This window comes from Neofelis nebulosa, chromosome 6, assembly GCF_028018385.1.
Source record: "Neofelis nebulosa isolate mNeoNeb1 chromosome 6, mNeoNeb1.pri, whole genome shotgun sequence".
Classification (NCBI taxonomy): domain Eukaryota; kingdom Metazoa; phylum Chordata; class Mammalia; order Carnivora; family Felidae; genus Neofelis; species Neofelis nebulosa.
Genome location: NC_080787.1, coordinates 154,830,979 through 154,846,809, shown reverse-complemented (window position 1 = coordinate 154,846,809; position 15,831 = coordinate 154,830,979).

Here is a 15,831-nt window from a genome sequence, read left to right as displayed (position 1 = left end):
TATTTATGGAGAGAGCCAGAAAGAGAGAGAGAGCCAGTGGGAGTGAGGAGCAGAGGGAGAGAGCATCCCTAGCAGGTTCCATGCTCAGCACAGAGCTGGATGCAGGCTCGATCCCATGACCCTGGGTTCACAAGGAAATCAAGAGTCCGATGGGACCGAGCCACCCAGGTGCCAGATGTAAATTTCTGGCGTAAATTCAGATGTAAATTTCTAACTCCATGCTGGAATCGGCCAGATGACTCGGCTCTACCTACTGCTTGCAGAGCCCAGGAGAAACCCCCTGAACAGGCCAGGGTTTCCAAGCAAGCTTAGGCATGATGCAGGGCTTACGCAGCATGCCTGTGCCCGTGCAAACCCGTTGCACACTGCGCTCGGCGCCGGCCAAGGTGTAGCCCGTGCCCGCACTCCCCTCGCAGGGCAGGAACGCAGCCACCCCATCGGAAAACACAAGTGTTTTATTCCCCTTCTGATTTATTTTTGATCCGACTCTTTGTGTTAAAAGTTAGGAGATACGTGCAGCGTCCGCGGACTCTGAGCTTCACAGCGCTTCTCTGCTTGGCCCCGGGGACGGCAGAGGACCCACGTGTGCTGGGGGCCCACAAGTCCTCATCTGTTGGCGTGTCTGGAACCTGCCTGCCCTTTGTCTGAGGTGCTGGCCACGTGCTGGCCACAAAACCAACACGTGCTTCTCAAGCTCCTCCCAAACCGGGGTCAGGGCTGCCCACCCAGCGCTTTGTGGCTCCTCCTGGGATTCTGGGCTTTTCCTCAGTCTCTGAGCGCATGAAGCCTTCAGCACGTAGTTGAAGCAGAGTGTTCTTTTAGACACCGATATTGTCTTACCTGTGACTTTGCCGGACTTCTCCACGGAAAGCAGGTGATAAATATTAGCGACTGTTTATTTAACAACTGCTGGCTACCAAGTAGCCAAACACAAGGAGCCCCTGCCTCCCCGAATCGCCAGCAGCACCTGCTTTCCCCGGACGCTCCGTGGGGAGCTTACGCACACAGTCCTGCGCCCGGCTTGGCTTTGGGCACAGCGTTGGAATTTCATAGCGTTGGGCAGCCCTTGGCTGAGTTCCAAGTTGCCCAATATGTTTCATTTGTTCTGAATCCACCAAGAATGAGAAATCTGCACCCCGGTCCCCGGTGGCTCCTGGGACCTGCAGGGACCGGAGAGGAAGAAGCACACAGACACGTCAGGGGCCAGGATCTCGCCTCATGGCGGTGAGTCCCCTCTGTGGGTGTCACGATCCTCCTTGTAGGAGACAAAGTTAATTTTACATACCACCTATTCTGAGCAAACACTCGATAGGAAAGCAATAAAAGTATAATAAGTACACGTGTGGACATCGGTGGGACGGGTGTCAACACCGGCACACGTTTTCTTGAGTCACCGTGCCCAACAGTGGGGTCTGCGGCCTGTCGGTGTCATTCTATAGATTTGTTTTTAAATCCCCTTCCCTTGTTCTTAAAGATACATCGATTTCTATCTCTTACAACAAGGCTTCTTCCTGGAAATAGAGCCCAGTCATACCAGCAGTCGCCAGGGCCTTTGGACCCACCTGCTGTCTGCTCCCGAAAGTCTGAGTTACTTTGTCCCCGTGTTACGTGCCTGAGGACCGAGGCCTCGGGTCGGAAAACTCCCCGAGACAGAACCGCAGCCATGGTGCTGGGATCTCAGTCTTGGCAGTCTGACCACAGGCACGGCTCTTTCTCCTAGGAGGCCCTGCCCACACGGCCCAGCTCTTTTGTAGCCCCAGGAGAGTCTTTGCTGAAGGGCAGGTCACATAGTTTTCCGAGTCTGCAATGCAGCGATTACCTAGGGTCGAGATGAAGGGTTCTGGAAGAGAGGCAGCTGGGATCTCTTGGTCAATTCCCAAATATTTCTATAGCTACGGTATATTTATTAAGGCCCACGGCGATGGTCAAAATTCCAGCCAGGGGTGTGGAGAACTCGGCGTGACCCCGGTCCCTCGCTACCGCCTTAGTTCAGCGGGAGCCGCTCTAGGGCTGTGCATCATCGCCAGAGAGGGGATGGAGAGGCCCACGTGTCGTGTTACTTTCTGTGGGCCACCTAGAGCTCTGGGGGTGGGGCCGGCTGGGAACCCCAGCCGCCCGCCGGCCAGTCTGTGCATTAATGCAGCTGCCGGGACAGGCGCTCACGCACAAAGCTCACGGTGGGGTGTGATTTCACCACCGCTTTAAGGTTGCCCCTGAAAATCTGGTTTTCATCATTTCTCAAGTGCGCGCTTTTAAATAAAAAGCCATTTAGCGTCAGGTGCCTCTGTTGGTCTCTGTTACATGCAGTGGGTCTGTTCAGAGGAGGTGCTGAGGGAAGCCAGGTGTCCTGTGCTTGCAATCAACCCGGGGAACCCCAAATAGTGTTCTTCTCGGCAGGAAGGCCAGGGGCTCTGGGAGCTCACAGTCCCCCCTCCAGATGGGCCCCAGCTCTTCCCTCCACTCCAGTCAGTGTTCCCTGGTCAAGACATCCCCCAGCTCTCTGCAGGGACCCCTTCAAACACCTGCAGTTCTCTTCAAACTGTAGACGCGTCCCCTCGTCTCTTATCCTGTGAGCAGGACGTCACTCGTGTGTGACCAGAAGACCGTGGCTGTTTGACGGGCCGTCTGCAAATGCCTGACAGCACACGACCTTCCCCACACGCTCACTCCCCCGTTTTCCTTTGTTTTTTAAGGTTTTTAAAGCTGCTGTGTAGCCTAGACATAAAATTCACCTGGGTGGGGTGTGTGGCTCGCTGAATATTTACATACCCACGTGACTGACACCCAGGCCACCATGTAGAGTGTTCCAGCTGCAGAAAGTCCCTCATCACATTCCTGGTCAGCACCCTCTCCTCACACCCAGACGTGACCACGGTTACAGCTACCCACTAGCCTTGTCTTTTCTGCTACTTCTTATAAGCGGACTAAGTCAGCACGTTTGCGATCGGCGGTCCAGATGCGTCCGCTGAACACGGTGTGTGTGTGGTGTCACCCTGTTGTCACTTTAATTAGCTTCTTATCGGTCCTGCTCTCCTGTCACGTGGATGTGCCACATTTTCCATTGTCCTGTTTAATGGCATCGGGCCTATTTTTAGTTTGGGAATCCTATGAATAAAGCCGAGATAAATATAAGCACGATTTTGATGGAGAGATGCTCTGGGCTTTCTTGTTTTTGTTTTTGTTGTTGTTGTTGTTGTTGTTGTTGTTTTTGGATTGTGTCGATTTTCTATCATTGTGTGACAAATTCCTACAGACATTGTAGGTATTTATGATCTCATAGTTGCTGTAGTCACAAGTCAGGCTCTGCCCAGCTGGGTCCTCTGCTCAGCGGGTCCCAGAGCCGTGGGCAAGGTGCCAGCAGGCCATGACCTTTCTGGAGCTGAGAGTGTCCCAGGTTGCACGGTGGTTGTCATGCAGGTCCTAGAAGTTGTGGCACAGGCCCTCAGACGCTCCCTGGAACCCCTGCCATGTGGCCCTCACCTCAGCTGGACGAAGTCGCAGGAGTATCCTGACTGTGCGTGACGTCTACCTGTGCTGTAGACGATCAGTCCGAGGTGGTGGCGTCTGTCACCTCTGACAAAAGACACAGTAGGAGTCCAGTCACAAGCTCAGGGCACTTGAGGAGAGAGTCAGCTCCAGGATAGCTTGGGTGGTGTTGTTTTTATTAAAATTTTTTTAAAAATTAATTTATTTTTTAAGAGGGAGCACGGGAGAGGCAGAGGGAATGAGAGAGAGAGAATCCCAAGCAGTCTCCATCCACGCTGTCAGCACAGAGCCCAGTGCAGGGCTCAAATCCGTGCACTGTGACGTCATGACCTGAACTGAAATCTAGAGTCACCCAGGTGCCCCTTGTTGTTTTTAATTTGCTCCTGTAGTGGATGAGTTAGAGTGTCCCTGATGACCTTGAACATGGTTCCAGACTCTTATCAGCCACTTGGATGTGTTTTTCAAGGTACCCGATCCATTCTCTCTCATTTCTGAAGTGCCCACAATGCTGGAGGAAAGTGATATTCTACACGTATGTGTGATGCCTGGAAATTCCCCATAAGTGGTAGAAAATAGGTTGTTTCAATCAGTCAACCCTTATACTGGCAAATATATAAAATGCTAAAACTATTCTAGGGTACTATCCCTGGGGACATGACTGAGTACATAGAAAACAGAAATAGTGTAAAATAAATGATTGGAATTTATAAGTAAATTTAGTAAGATTAAACACCACAAAGTCAACATATGGAATAAATCGCATTTGTATACACCAGCAACAGTGAAAACACAGATAGATACAAAAAAAGAAATTAAATTTAGATGTTGATAATATTTACGAAACAATAAAAAACTTCAGGAAAAAGTCTAGGGAAGATGTACAACACACACACACACACACACACACACACACCCCATCACTGACAGAAATTAAAAAATACAACACGGTGGGATGTGTCAGGGTCATGATCTGAAGATTGAACACAATCCCAGTCAACATACAGACTCTATTTCTGTGAAAACAGATGATATTAAAACGCACGTGGAAATGCAAAGGGAGGCAACCTTGACCAAGGGAAACCAGAAAGGACTCCCGCTGCTCGCTACCGAGACTTATTGCAAATGTACGACCATTAAAACAGCATGGTGTTGCACGAGAAGAGACCAGAGCAAGCATAGAGACATGTCCGTGCATGCTCGTGTGCTGGTTTATTAAAAAAGGCAAAGCGTAGGTCATCTGCTGACACACAGGGAAAATACATCATTTGACCCTTATCTGAATCCTCTCCCAACTGCAATTTCTGGTTGATCGTCTATCTACGGCATAGAAGAACATCTCTGTGAACTTGAGGTAGGCAGGGTTTTTTCCAAGCAGACCTACAAAATATTAATGATAAATGGGAAAATGATACCCTGGTTTATGTAAGAATTACTGGCTTTGTTCATCAGAGAAAACCCACCATAAGAGGGTTAAAAAGGTAAGTCTCAGAAGATGTTTGTCTCCCACCAACCGATCGGGAACTGGTGTGGGGGTTGTAGGAAAACTACCAATCATACGAGATGGAAAATGCAGGGTGAAAGTGGGCGAGTTCTCTGGTCACCCCAATAAACAGGTGAAAACGTGTCTGTGTCCTCGATGGTCACCAGGGACAGGCACGCCGAACCCAGAATGAGGTGGTGATGGGTGGTGCCATCATGGCAGGGCTGGGGCCCAGGACCCCATTGCAAGGCTTGTGGGGAGCAGGCACCCCTCTTCTGGAAGACAGTCTGGTGTTTCCTACTAAATGTCCATGCTGCACCCCAAGACCAACGAGGTCACTTTCAGGGGAACACCTGTCTTAGGACAGGGACCCCCCAGAAGCCCCTCCTTGTCCAAGAATTCAATTTAAACTCATTTACTTAAATGGTGTTTCCAAGATATTGTGCATGGAAACTATCATCACATGGTATGGTAAGTATATGTCAATAAAAATAACTCAAAATTTAAAAAATTGGGGCGCCTGGGTGGCTCAGTTGGTGAGGTTTCCGACTCTTGATCTCAGCTCAGGTCTTAATCTCAGGGATATGAGTTCAAGCCCTGTGTTGGGCTCCACACTGGGCATGAAGCCTACTTTAAAAAAAAAAAAAAGATTAGAAACTAATTAAAAATAAATGGCAAGTGTCCCGAGAGAAGCTGGTAACCGATGGGATAAGATGGAAAATGCCAGGCAAGGACAGGATTTCAGGATGACACCTGGCCTCAGCCTGGCGAATCAATGCTTGGAGACACTTGTTGCCTCCTGGAATCCATGCGGCCTTGGCTGTGCGTGTGAAAGCCGGTGACACTGATGCCAAAGGGCACGCTTTGCCCCTGCGTTCTGGAAACACAGCCCACAGAGAAAAATTGACTGGCAGAAGCAAGGACGAGCCCTGTCTGAAAATCATCGTCATCACCACGACCCCTTCTAGGTCACTCAGCCAGAGCAGTCTTTCCTACGGGGGCTTAATGCCACGCAGGACCTGAAAACGAGGTCCAAGTCGTGACAGTACTGAACACGTTCCCCAGTGTGGGATCGCTCGCCCGTACTGCTCAGGCTCAAACACGCCTTCTGAATTTGTCCCTTCATTTCCAGTTCCCACCCCTTTGAGATCCGTGGGGGACTCACGGAGACTGGAACCCCTGCATTTTTCTCATTCATCTGAAACTACCTGAAATTCGCGGGTGGGCCTGTGGGCACTTACTCCACTGAGAACGTTCAAAATTATCCCAGACACTAACCCAGACCTTGCTGCCTGGAGACTACAAGGAAATGGGAACCACCTCTAACCCCCACCACACCGCCTCCACGCACAACAAAAAGATGCTGCTGATTTTCGAAAATTACATTAGGCGGGTGGTGAGAACTGAGAATTTGATGGGCTGTAGTGTAACTATTTTAAGCCCCTTTGCCTGTTTTATGTGCAGTGGAGTGATTCAGATGGGAAAGTATTGAATTTTGGCAAATGGGATGTGGGGCAGGCATGGCTTGCGGGAGGGGCCACATCAGGCTGTAGACTCTGTGGCCCAGCGTCTAACGTTAACCCTCTGCCTTCCGCCGGCGACACGGGCCCTTGTTAAGTGCTGGTCTTTGTGACTCTCTGGGAAGGACTCTTTCCTTCTCTGCTCTGAATCTTTTTTTTTTTCTTTCTATCAGTCTTTACATAAGAAACTTGGTGACTTTTCTCGATTTCTGTGGGTTGGGGGGGGAAAGAACAGATCTAAGTGAAGTCATTGTGGGAACAATACCATTTTGGCTGTGTTTACGCCAAGCAAGTGATTCCTGGTGCTGCTTTCTGTGGTCTGATCTTTTCGTTCTGTGGTAAAAGCATCTTAAAAAATGGAGCAGGAACTTTCTGAGTCAACGGACAAGTGAGATTCAGATTCTTAGAGCGTCAAGCCGTTTGCGTCTCTGAACGCCAGTCTCTTGCAGCTAATCCAACAACTATAAAGACTAGTTACCTTTTTTGAATTACTGAAGTATTTTTTTCTTTTTTAAAAATTGAAGCGTAATCAACACGCAGTGTTATGTTAGTAGACACATAGTGTACAATATAGTGATTCAGCGTTCGGCCCATCACTCAGCGCCCGTCACGACCAGGGCAGTCACCCCACGTTTTTACGATACTACTGACGGTGCCCCCTGGTTTGTCATCCCTGTGACTTACTTATTTTATCACTGGAAGTTCATACCCTCTTAATCTATTCCCTTTATCTACATCACCCCTTTCTCCACCCACCTCCCCTCTGCAAAATGCCAGTTTGTTCTGTTTTCAAGAGTCTATTTTTTGTTTGTTTGTTCATTTATTTGTTTTGTTTTTAAATTCCATGTATGAGTAAGTCACACAGTTTGTCTTTCTCTGTCTGACTTACGTCAGTTAGCCTAATGCCTTTTGGGCTCATCCATGTTGTCACAAATGGCAAGCTTTCATTCTTTGTTATCTCTCTGTCATATTCCATTATATATATAGACCACATCTTTATCCATTCGTCAGTCAATGAACACTCGGGATCTCTCCATAGTTTGGCTATTGTAAAAAATGCTGCTATAATCATTGGGGTGCATGTTCGTCTTCAAATCAGCATTTTTGTATTCTTTAGATAAATACTTAGTAGTACAGTTGTGGGTCATCAGGTAGTTCTATTTGTGACTTTCTGAGGAACCTCCACACCGTTCTCCAGACCGGCTGCACCAGTTTGCATTCCCACCAACAGTGCCGGAGGGTTCCTCTTTCTCCGAATCCTTGCCAACACCTGTTGTTTTCTTGTGTTGTTAATTTTAGCCATTCTGACAGGTGTGAGGTGGTATCTCATTGTGGTTTTCATTTGTATTTCCCTGATGATGAGTAATGTTGAGCATCTTTTCATGTGTCTAAAGTAGGGGAGATATTTTGACAGTATTTTTAATTTAACAAAACACAACATAGATTCGTGCTTTAGAGTTTACAAAGCATTCTCTCTTTTTGTGTATTTGTGTTTGTATTTCCCTGATGATGAGTGAGGCTGAGCATCTTTCCATGTGTCTGTTGGCCATCTGGATGTCTTCTTTGGAATAGTGTCTATTCATGTCTTCTGCTCATTTCTTAACTATGTTGTTTATTTTTTGGGTGTGGGTTTGATAAGTTCTCTATAGATTTTGGATACTAACACTTTATCTGATATGCCATTTGTAAATATCTTTCATTGGTTGCCTTTAGTTTTGCTGATTGTTTCCTTCACTGTGCAGAAGCTTTTTATCTTGATGAGGTCCCAATAGTCCATGTTTGCTTTAGTTTCCCTTGCCTCCGGAGACAAGCCTAGTAAGAAGTTGTTCTGGCTAAGGTCAAAGAGGTGGCTGCCTGTGTTCTCCTCTAGGATTTTGATGGTTTTGTGTCTCACATTTAGGCCTTTCATCCATTCTGAGTTTATTTTTGTGTATGTTGTAAGAGAGTTGTCCAGGTTCATTTTAAAATTTTTGCTAACATTTATTTATTTTTGAGAGAGAGAGGGAGACAGAGCATGAGCAGGGGAGGGTCAGAGAGAGGGAGACACAGAATCGGAAGCAGGCTCCAGGCTTTGAGCTGTCAGCACAGAGCCCGACACGGGGCTCAAACCACGAACCATAAGAACATGACCTGAGCCTAAGTCGGACACCAGACTGACTGAGCCACCCAGGTGCTCCTCAGGTCCATTTGTCTGCATGTCGCTGTCCAGTTTTCCCAGCACCATTTGTTGAAGAGACATCTTCCATTGGATATTGGATTTTTCCATTGGATATTCTTTCCTGCTTTGTCAAAGATTAGTTGGCCATGTATTCAATGGTCCATTTCTGGGTTTGCTATTCTGTTCCTTCGATCTATGTGTCTGTTTCTATGAAAGTACCATACTGTCTTGATGACTATAGCTTTGTAATATAGATTGAGGTCCAGAATCATGATGCCTCCAGTTTCATTTTTCTTTTTTAGGATTGCTTTAGCTATTTGGGTTCTTTTGTGGCTCAATACAAATTTTAGGATTGGAATATTATTAGCCATTCAAAAGAACGAAATCTTGCCATTTGCAAGCACATGGATAGAGCTAGAATGTATTATGCTAAATGAAATCAGTCAATTAGAGAAAGGCAAATATATGATTTCACTCTTATGTGGAATTTAAGAAACAAAACAGATGAACACATGGGAAGGGAGGAAGGGAAGAGAGGGAAATAAACAACAAGAAACTCTTAATGACAGAGAACGAATGGAGGGTTAATGGAGGGAGGAGCATGGGGGATGGGCTAAATGGGTGACGGGGATTAAGGAGGGCACTTGTTGGGATGAGCACTGGGTGTTATGTGTAAGTGATGAATCACTGAATTCTACTCCTGAATCCAATATTGTACTGTATGTTACCTAATTAAAATTTAAATAAATTAAAAAAAAAATAAATAAATAAATGCCTTGCTGTGGGTCACACAGAGTGATTCTCAAATCCAGCTTATCAGATCCTGTATCTGACATTCTGGCTCTACCTTGCAATGCCTCCAGATTATTATAATATGTCATATATTCTTTTGGCAACAGATTCTCCATTAACGTCATTTGGAGACATACTTTTGTGAACATATTCATTCATTTCTTTGCTCATTCATTCATATATTCACATAGCAAACAGTAGTTAAGCACTACAGACTTTTACGCTGACATTCTGAAAAATACAGACATTATCAGTCCTAATCACATATGAATATGTGGGCATTTATTCGATGATATTAAATTATGTTATTTTCTATAAATTTATTCAAATTTAAAATAAAATATTAAGGCGTTAAACAACATATTGTGAAATTGAAGATATAGGACAGAGTCATTCATGTACGTAGTAGTATGCACCCAAGTAAATATTATTGGATAAATATCAATTATCTTTGCTTAAAAAAACCCTGGCAACTTTGTAACAGCATTACACCTGCTGATGCTTAACACTGGCCTGACACTCCCCGTCTGTTCTCCTTTACTGGCAGTCTCCCCATGCACATAATCAGGTAAAATACAGACATTTAAGAGGCAATCCTAAATTATTTCCAGATTCTTGGGTACCAAACTAAAGCTTTCAGATAATTGAAATGGTGATAAAGTGATAGATATTTTAAATATTAGTTATTTCTTCCATTACATGCCCTAGAGACAATGCAACTATACATTTTTCTTTTTTCTTTTCTAAACAGCATAAACATATAAATATATTGGGGACTTCCTGAGTAATAAATAGCTCCTGCTGTTGAAAACACCTAAATGCAGAGAGTTTATGTGAGTTTTAGTGTCTGAGAAATTCTGAGAAATTTATTGCTGACTGAAACAAGTAAAAAGGAAACAGAAGATTTGTTTTTGCAATTTAGCTACCCTGTGTTGAGGTTGTATAAGAAAGAGTTAGGTACATTTTGGAAACAAAAACTGACACGGAATAATTGAGTAAAAGTATAATGAAAAAAAAATATCTGGAAGATATTATGCAGTAAAACATGTTAGTCGTAAAAAATGATAGAGCCTACAATTTTTATAGACATCCTGGAAAGAGTACGAGTTGAAGTCTTTTTGTTCCCTGAAATGTTTATATTTGCTAAATGTGTTTTACACAAATGAATCTTCAGCTAAGTGACCATTACCCAGTTTAAATAATGGAGCCACAATCTAGAAAAGTGTGAAACGGGGAGAGTGGCTGGCCATGAGAGGAAGGTTTGGAAAAGTCAAGTGGAAGGAATTTTAGAGGGGAGTAATGAGCGGGTTAAAGATTTATATGAAAAAATATTGCCTAGAGCATAACCACAAGCACATAAGCATTACTCTTTAAGGCTGTGAGTTCAGCCAAGAATAAAGATGTAAAAAAAGAAATGAAAATTCTAGCCCCAAGTATATGAGTTTTCTTTTCCAAAAAAAGATCAAATATTCTTTGAAGCCAACATTGAAAATCATTACTACCATCAAATAACGTGAGTCTTTATATATTATTATTCACCTTAAACAATAAAGGAATTCTTAGAGCTGAAAAGTCAGGATGGGTAATCAAGATGCTGCAAGAGAAAGTATTATTTTCAAAATGTGCTGGAACCTCTTTGTTCAAGAATAGTCTAGAAATACTTTTCTATCAGGATTTGAACAATGAGGTTCAGAGGAATTAACACTAAAATGTGTAACTTTTATTTTTCTCTTTTTCATCAGCACCCTCCACTCCATTTCAAGCTTCTGAGGAAGGCTCTGAGCCTGCGACCCTATTCAGTGACTTCTCACTGACTTTCCATGTTTCAAAACCAAACAGTCTTCAAATGGGTAAGCAAACAATTCCAGGTTATTTTGATATTTGTTTAAAAATTATTTAAAGTTTGGGGCGCCTGGGTGGCGCAGTCGGTTAAGCGTCCGACTTCAGCCAGGTCACGATCTCGCGGTCCGTGAGTTCGAGCCCCGCGTCAGGCTCTGGGCTGATGGCTCGGAGCCTGGAGCCTGTTTCCGATTCTGTGTCTCCCTCTCTCTCTGCCCCTCCCCCGTTCATGCTCTGTCTCTCTCTGTCCCAAAAATAAATAAAAAAAAAACGTTGGAAAAAAAAAAAAAATTTAAAAATTATTTAAAGTTTGAAACATTTAAAAATAATGGTTCTCTACAATCTCTTTCACAGGTAGAAGCAGAGGGAATACTTTCCAACTCACTGTCTTAGGCCAGTTTTACGCTACTACCAAAGCCACACCAAGACGTTATAAGGAGAGACAAGTACAGACCAATATTTCTCACGAATACAGGTTTAAAATCTCTCAACAAAATGTTAGTCAATCGAATCCAACAATGTATAAAAAAACATACATCGTGATCAAGTGGGATTTATCCAAGATACACAAGGCTGGGTCAACATTTGAAACCAATTAATGTAATCCATCACATCAACAGACTAAAGAAGAAAAATCATATGATCAAATCAACAGAGGCAGAAAAAGCATTTGACAAAATCCAAGATCCATTTATAATAAAAAGCTTTCTGTAAACTTGAAATAGAGAGGGATATCCTCAACCTGATAAAGAATTATCTACAAAAACCTACAGCCAACATCCTACTTAACAACGAGAAACATAAAGCTTCCCCACTAAGATCAGGTATGAGACAAGGATGGGAAAGAAAAAAAAAACTGTATTTATAGATGACAGTACTGGTATGTAGAAAATCTGAAGGAACTGACCCCTCCCCCCAAAAAAAACCTCTTGAAACTAATATGCAGCTATAACAAGTTTGTAAGACACAAGAGTAATATATAAAAATCATTTGCCAACAATGAACAAATGGAATTTGAAATTAAAAAAAAATATCATTTACATTAGCACCCCCTCAAAATGAAATACTTAGGTATAAAACTAACAAATTATGTATAAGATCTAAATGAGAACAACTACAAATGTCTAATAAGAAAACAAAAAACACATAAATTAATGGAGAGCTATTCCATGTTCATGGATAGGAATGCTCACTATGGTCAAGATGGCAGGCTTTCTCAAATTGATCCATAGACTCCATGCAATCCCAGTAAAAACTTTAGCAAGTTATTTTGTGGATATTGAAAACTGATTCTGAAGTGTATATGGAGAGGCATAAGACCCACAATGGCCAGCACAATATTGAAGGAGAACAAAGTTGAGAGACTGGTGAGTCAAGACTCACCATAAACCTGGAGTTGTCCAGACAGTGTCGTATTGGCAAAAGAATAGATGAGCAGATCGATGGGACAGAATAGAGTTCCCAACAGTACACCCCCATTTAGTCCATTGAGTTTTGACAAAAGAGCAAAGGCAATGCAATGGAGCGAGACAAACTTTTAACAAATGGTGTCAGAACAATCTGATGTTCACGTGCAAGAAAAATGAACCTAGACACAGACTTACATTCTTCACAAAAATTAATTCAGAGTGGATCATAGACCTGAATGCAAACCATAAACTATAAAATTCCCATAAGATAACATGAGTCAGCCTAGATAACCTCGGGTATGGCGATGCCTTTTGAGATAAAATACCAAAGACACAATCCATGAAAGAAATAATTGATAAGCTGGACCTCATTAAAATTAAAAATATACGCTCTGTGAAAGACAACATCAGAAGAACAAAAAGACAAGTCACAGGCTGAGAGAAAATATTTGTAAAGACGCGTCTGTTACTGGACTGTTATCCAAAATATACACAGAACTCTCAAAATTCAACAATAAGAAAACAAGTAACCTGATTATAAGATGGGATAAAACCTTAGCAGACACGTCACCAAAGAAGATGTACAGATGGGAAATAACATATGGACAGATGGTCCATATCAGATGTTATCAGGGAAATACAAATTGAAATAGTGAGCTAACATTATAAGCCTATTCAACTGGCCAAAATCTGCAACACTGACACCAAATGCTAGTGAGTATTTGGAGCAGCAGAAACTCTTATTCTTTGCTAGCAGCGATGCAAAATGGTGCAGCCACTTTGAAAAAGAGTGGTTCTTTACAAAAGTAAACACACTCTTGCCACGTGATCCAGCAATCGTGTTGCTTGGAATTGCGAAACCTTGGAAGCAACCAGTAAGTCCTTCAGTAGGTGATGGATAGATAAACTGTGGTCCATCCAGACAGTAGAATATTATTCAGGGCTAGAAAGAAATGATCCATATAAATCCATTCCAAGACACTTAGGAACCCTCAGTGTATACTACTAAGCGAAGGAAGTCAGTCTGAAAAGCCTGCATACTGTGTGACTCTAGTGAGAGACATGACACTCTGGCAAAGGTGAAACTATGGGCAGGGCCGTCAGAGGGTCAAGGGTGGGGGACAGATGACTATGCGGAGCACAGAGGATCTTTAGGACACTGAAAATACTCTGTGTGATACTATAATGAGGGACACATGTCATTATACGTTTGTCCAAACCCACAGAATGTACAACATCCAGAGAACTCAAGGTCAACTGTGGATTTGGGGTGATTTAGACCTATCAGTGCGGGTTCACGGATTGTAGCGAAGGCACCATTCTGGTGGGGGTGATGGGGTGGGGGGGAGGCTGTGTGGGGGAACTCTGCACCTCCCTCCCAGTTTTGGTAAAAAAAAACCTAAACATGTTCTAAAAAATGAAATCTTAAGAGAAATAATTAAAGTGCCAACAGATTTTTGACTAATATCTCATACAAGGGCTCGAAATCGAAGATTGCTAAAAGCAAACTACATGATGTATCTAATCAGTGTTTGGAGAGTAAAAAGTTTTATATTGTTAGCCATACAACATAAAATTCAGGAAAAAGTGATGAAAACACATGATTCAGCTTTAAAAAAACACAATATTTGGTTTACATCTTTTTTGCATCTGTCTGCGTCCCCCGGAAACAGGCGCCAAATTGGGGTCAGAGGTACAAGAGACTGACTGGGGTCGGACACCCATGGGGGATTGGGGCCACGCGGGCAGGGGTCTGCAGAGTGACTCAGGTCGGAGGTCGGGAGAAAGGTGGAGGAAAAGGGGGAGTTTGGTACAGACAGCCTCAGACTGCTTCCCTGAGGACGACCTCCACGAAGTTTCCTGGGAAGGTTTGTGCCATCCGTGGGACACAGGGAATGAGGGGCCATGTGCCAGTCCCCCCAAGGCGAGGATGTGCTTCACGTACTCGCCGTCCTGCCGAAGTAACGTCCTCACCACACACTGTGGCGCCAGCCCCCCAGATCAATGCAGATACGCTCTTTACTCCGTTCCTGCAAACCATGCAGGTTGGAAATGACTCATCGCCCAAGAAGATCTCCCCAAAACAGTGGAGAGAAACGTGTCAGGTGCTGCGATGGAGGCAACCCAGGGCGCTGTGCGGCTCCCGGTGCTGGACCAGCCCAGGCCCGCGCCAGGCCTCCCTGCTCCCCCTGCACGAGGCAGCAGCCTCCAGTTGCCGTATTGTATCCATTTCCTGCCCCAGAACTTGAATTCCACTGAAAACGAAATTATTTTAGAGTTAGCTCTTCAGAACATAAACTATACGAAAAATGAATCTTTTTTTCTGCAGGACATCTGCAGTTTAAACCCCGGATCCAGACTGCGGAGCATGAATCAAACACATTTGGATTACTTTAATCCTGATAAATGCCTGTCAAAGCTCCAAGGTCTTTTTATCCCATATTTAAATATGTCTTTCAAGACTCTAAAAAATCTGAAGTCTGCATCTCGTCACAACACAGTAGCTCGTGTTCCAACTTCCAGAAAGAGAAATTTCAGTCTGGTGAAAGAACCTGCATTTAGGGCGATCCCAAGGGCTTGACGTTTCCTTCACCTTCTTTCGAACGGGTCATTTAGAGCTCTGCCTTCCATCTCGGCCCACATGTGCTGGTTATTTAAAAACTGCACATGTGTTTCAACAGGAAATAGTGTAAACGTTTGGTTGTACTTTAGGAGAAAATAAAGCACTTTAAAAAACTGATTTCCCAAATTTACATCTTGAACATTGAACCAGCAGGCAAAGCATCTAGTCGAAGAAACATTAAATTAGATTTTCGCAATCTCCATCATTTTCTCCTCCTATTTCAGTGGAAATTCTCCCAGCAAGCAAAGCGTGGCACTGTTGGGCAGGATGAAGGCCAGAATGTGTCCCAGGCCACCAGCTATCCGGTTCCCTTGGCTATGTCCCCCTTTGCATGTTGACTTGAACAGCGAATGCAATAACCACTTTTCCACACTAGGAACTTAGACCCAAAGAACAATAGCAAGATATTAAACTTGAAAGGAAGCTCAGAGGTCCTTTATTTTCATTAGTCCCTTTGTCACATAAATATAGAAACTGAAGCCGAGAGCAGGGACGCTGTTCGACCAAACGTCGGCGGACAGTTG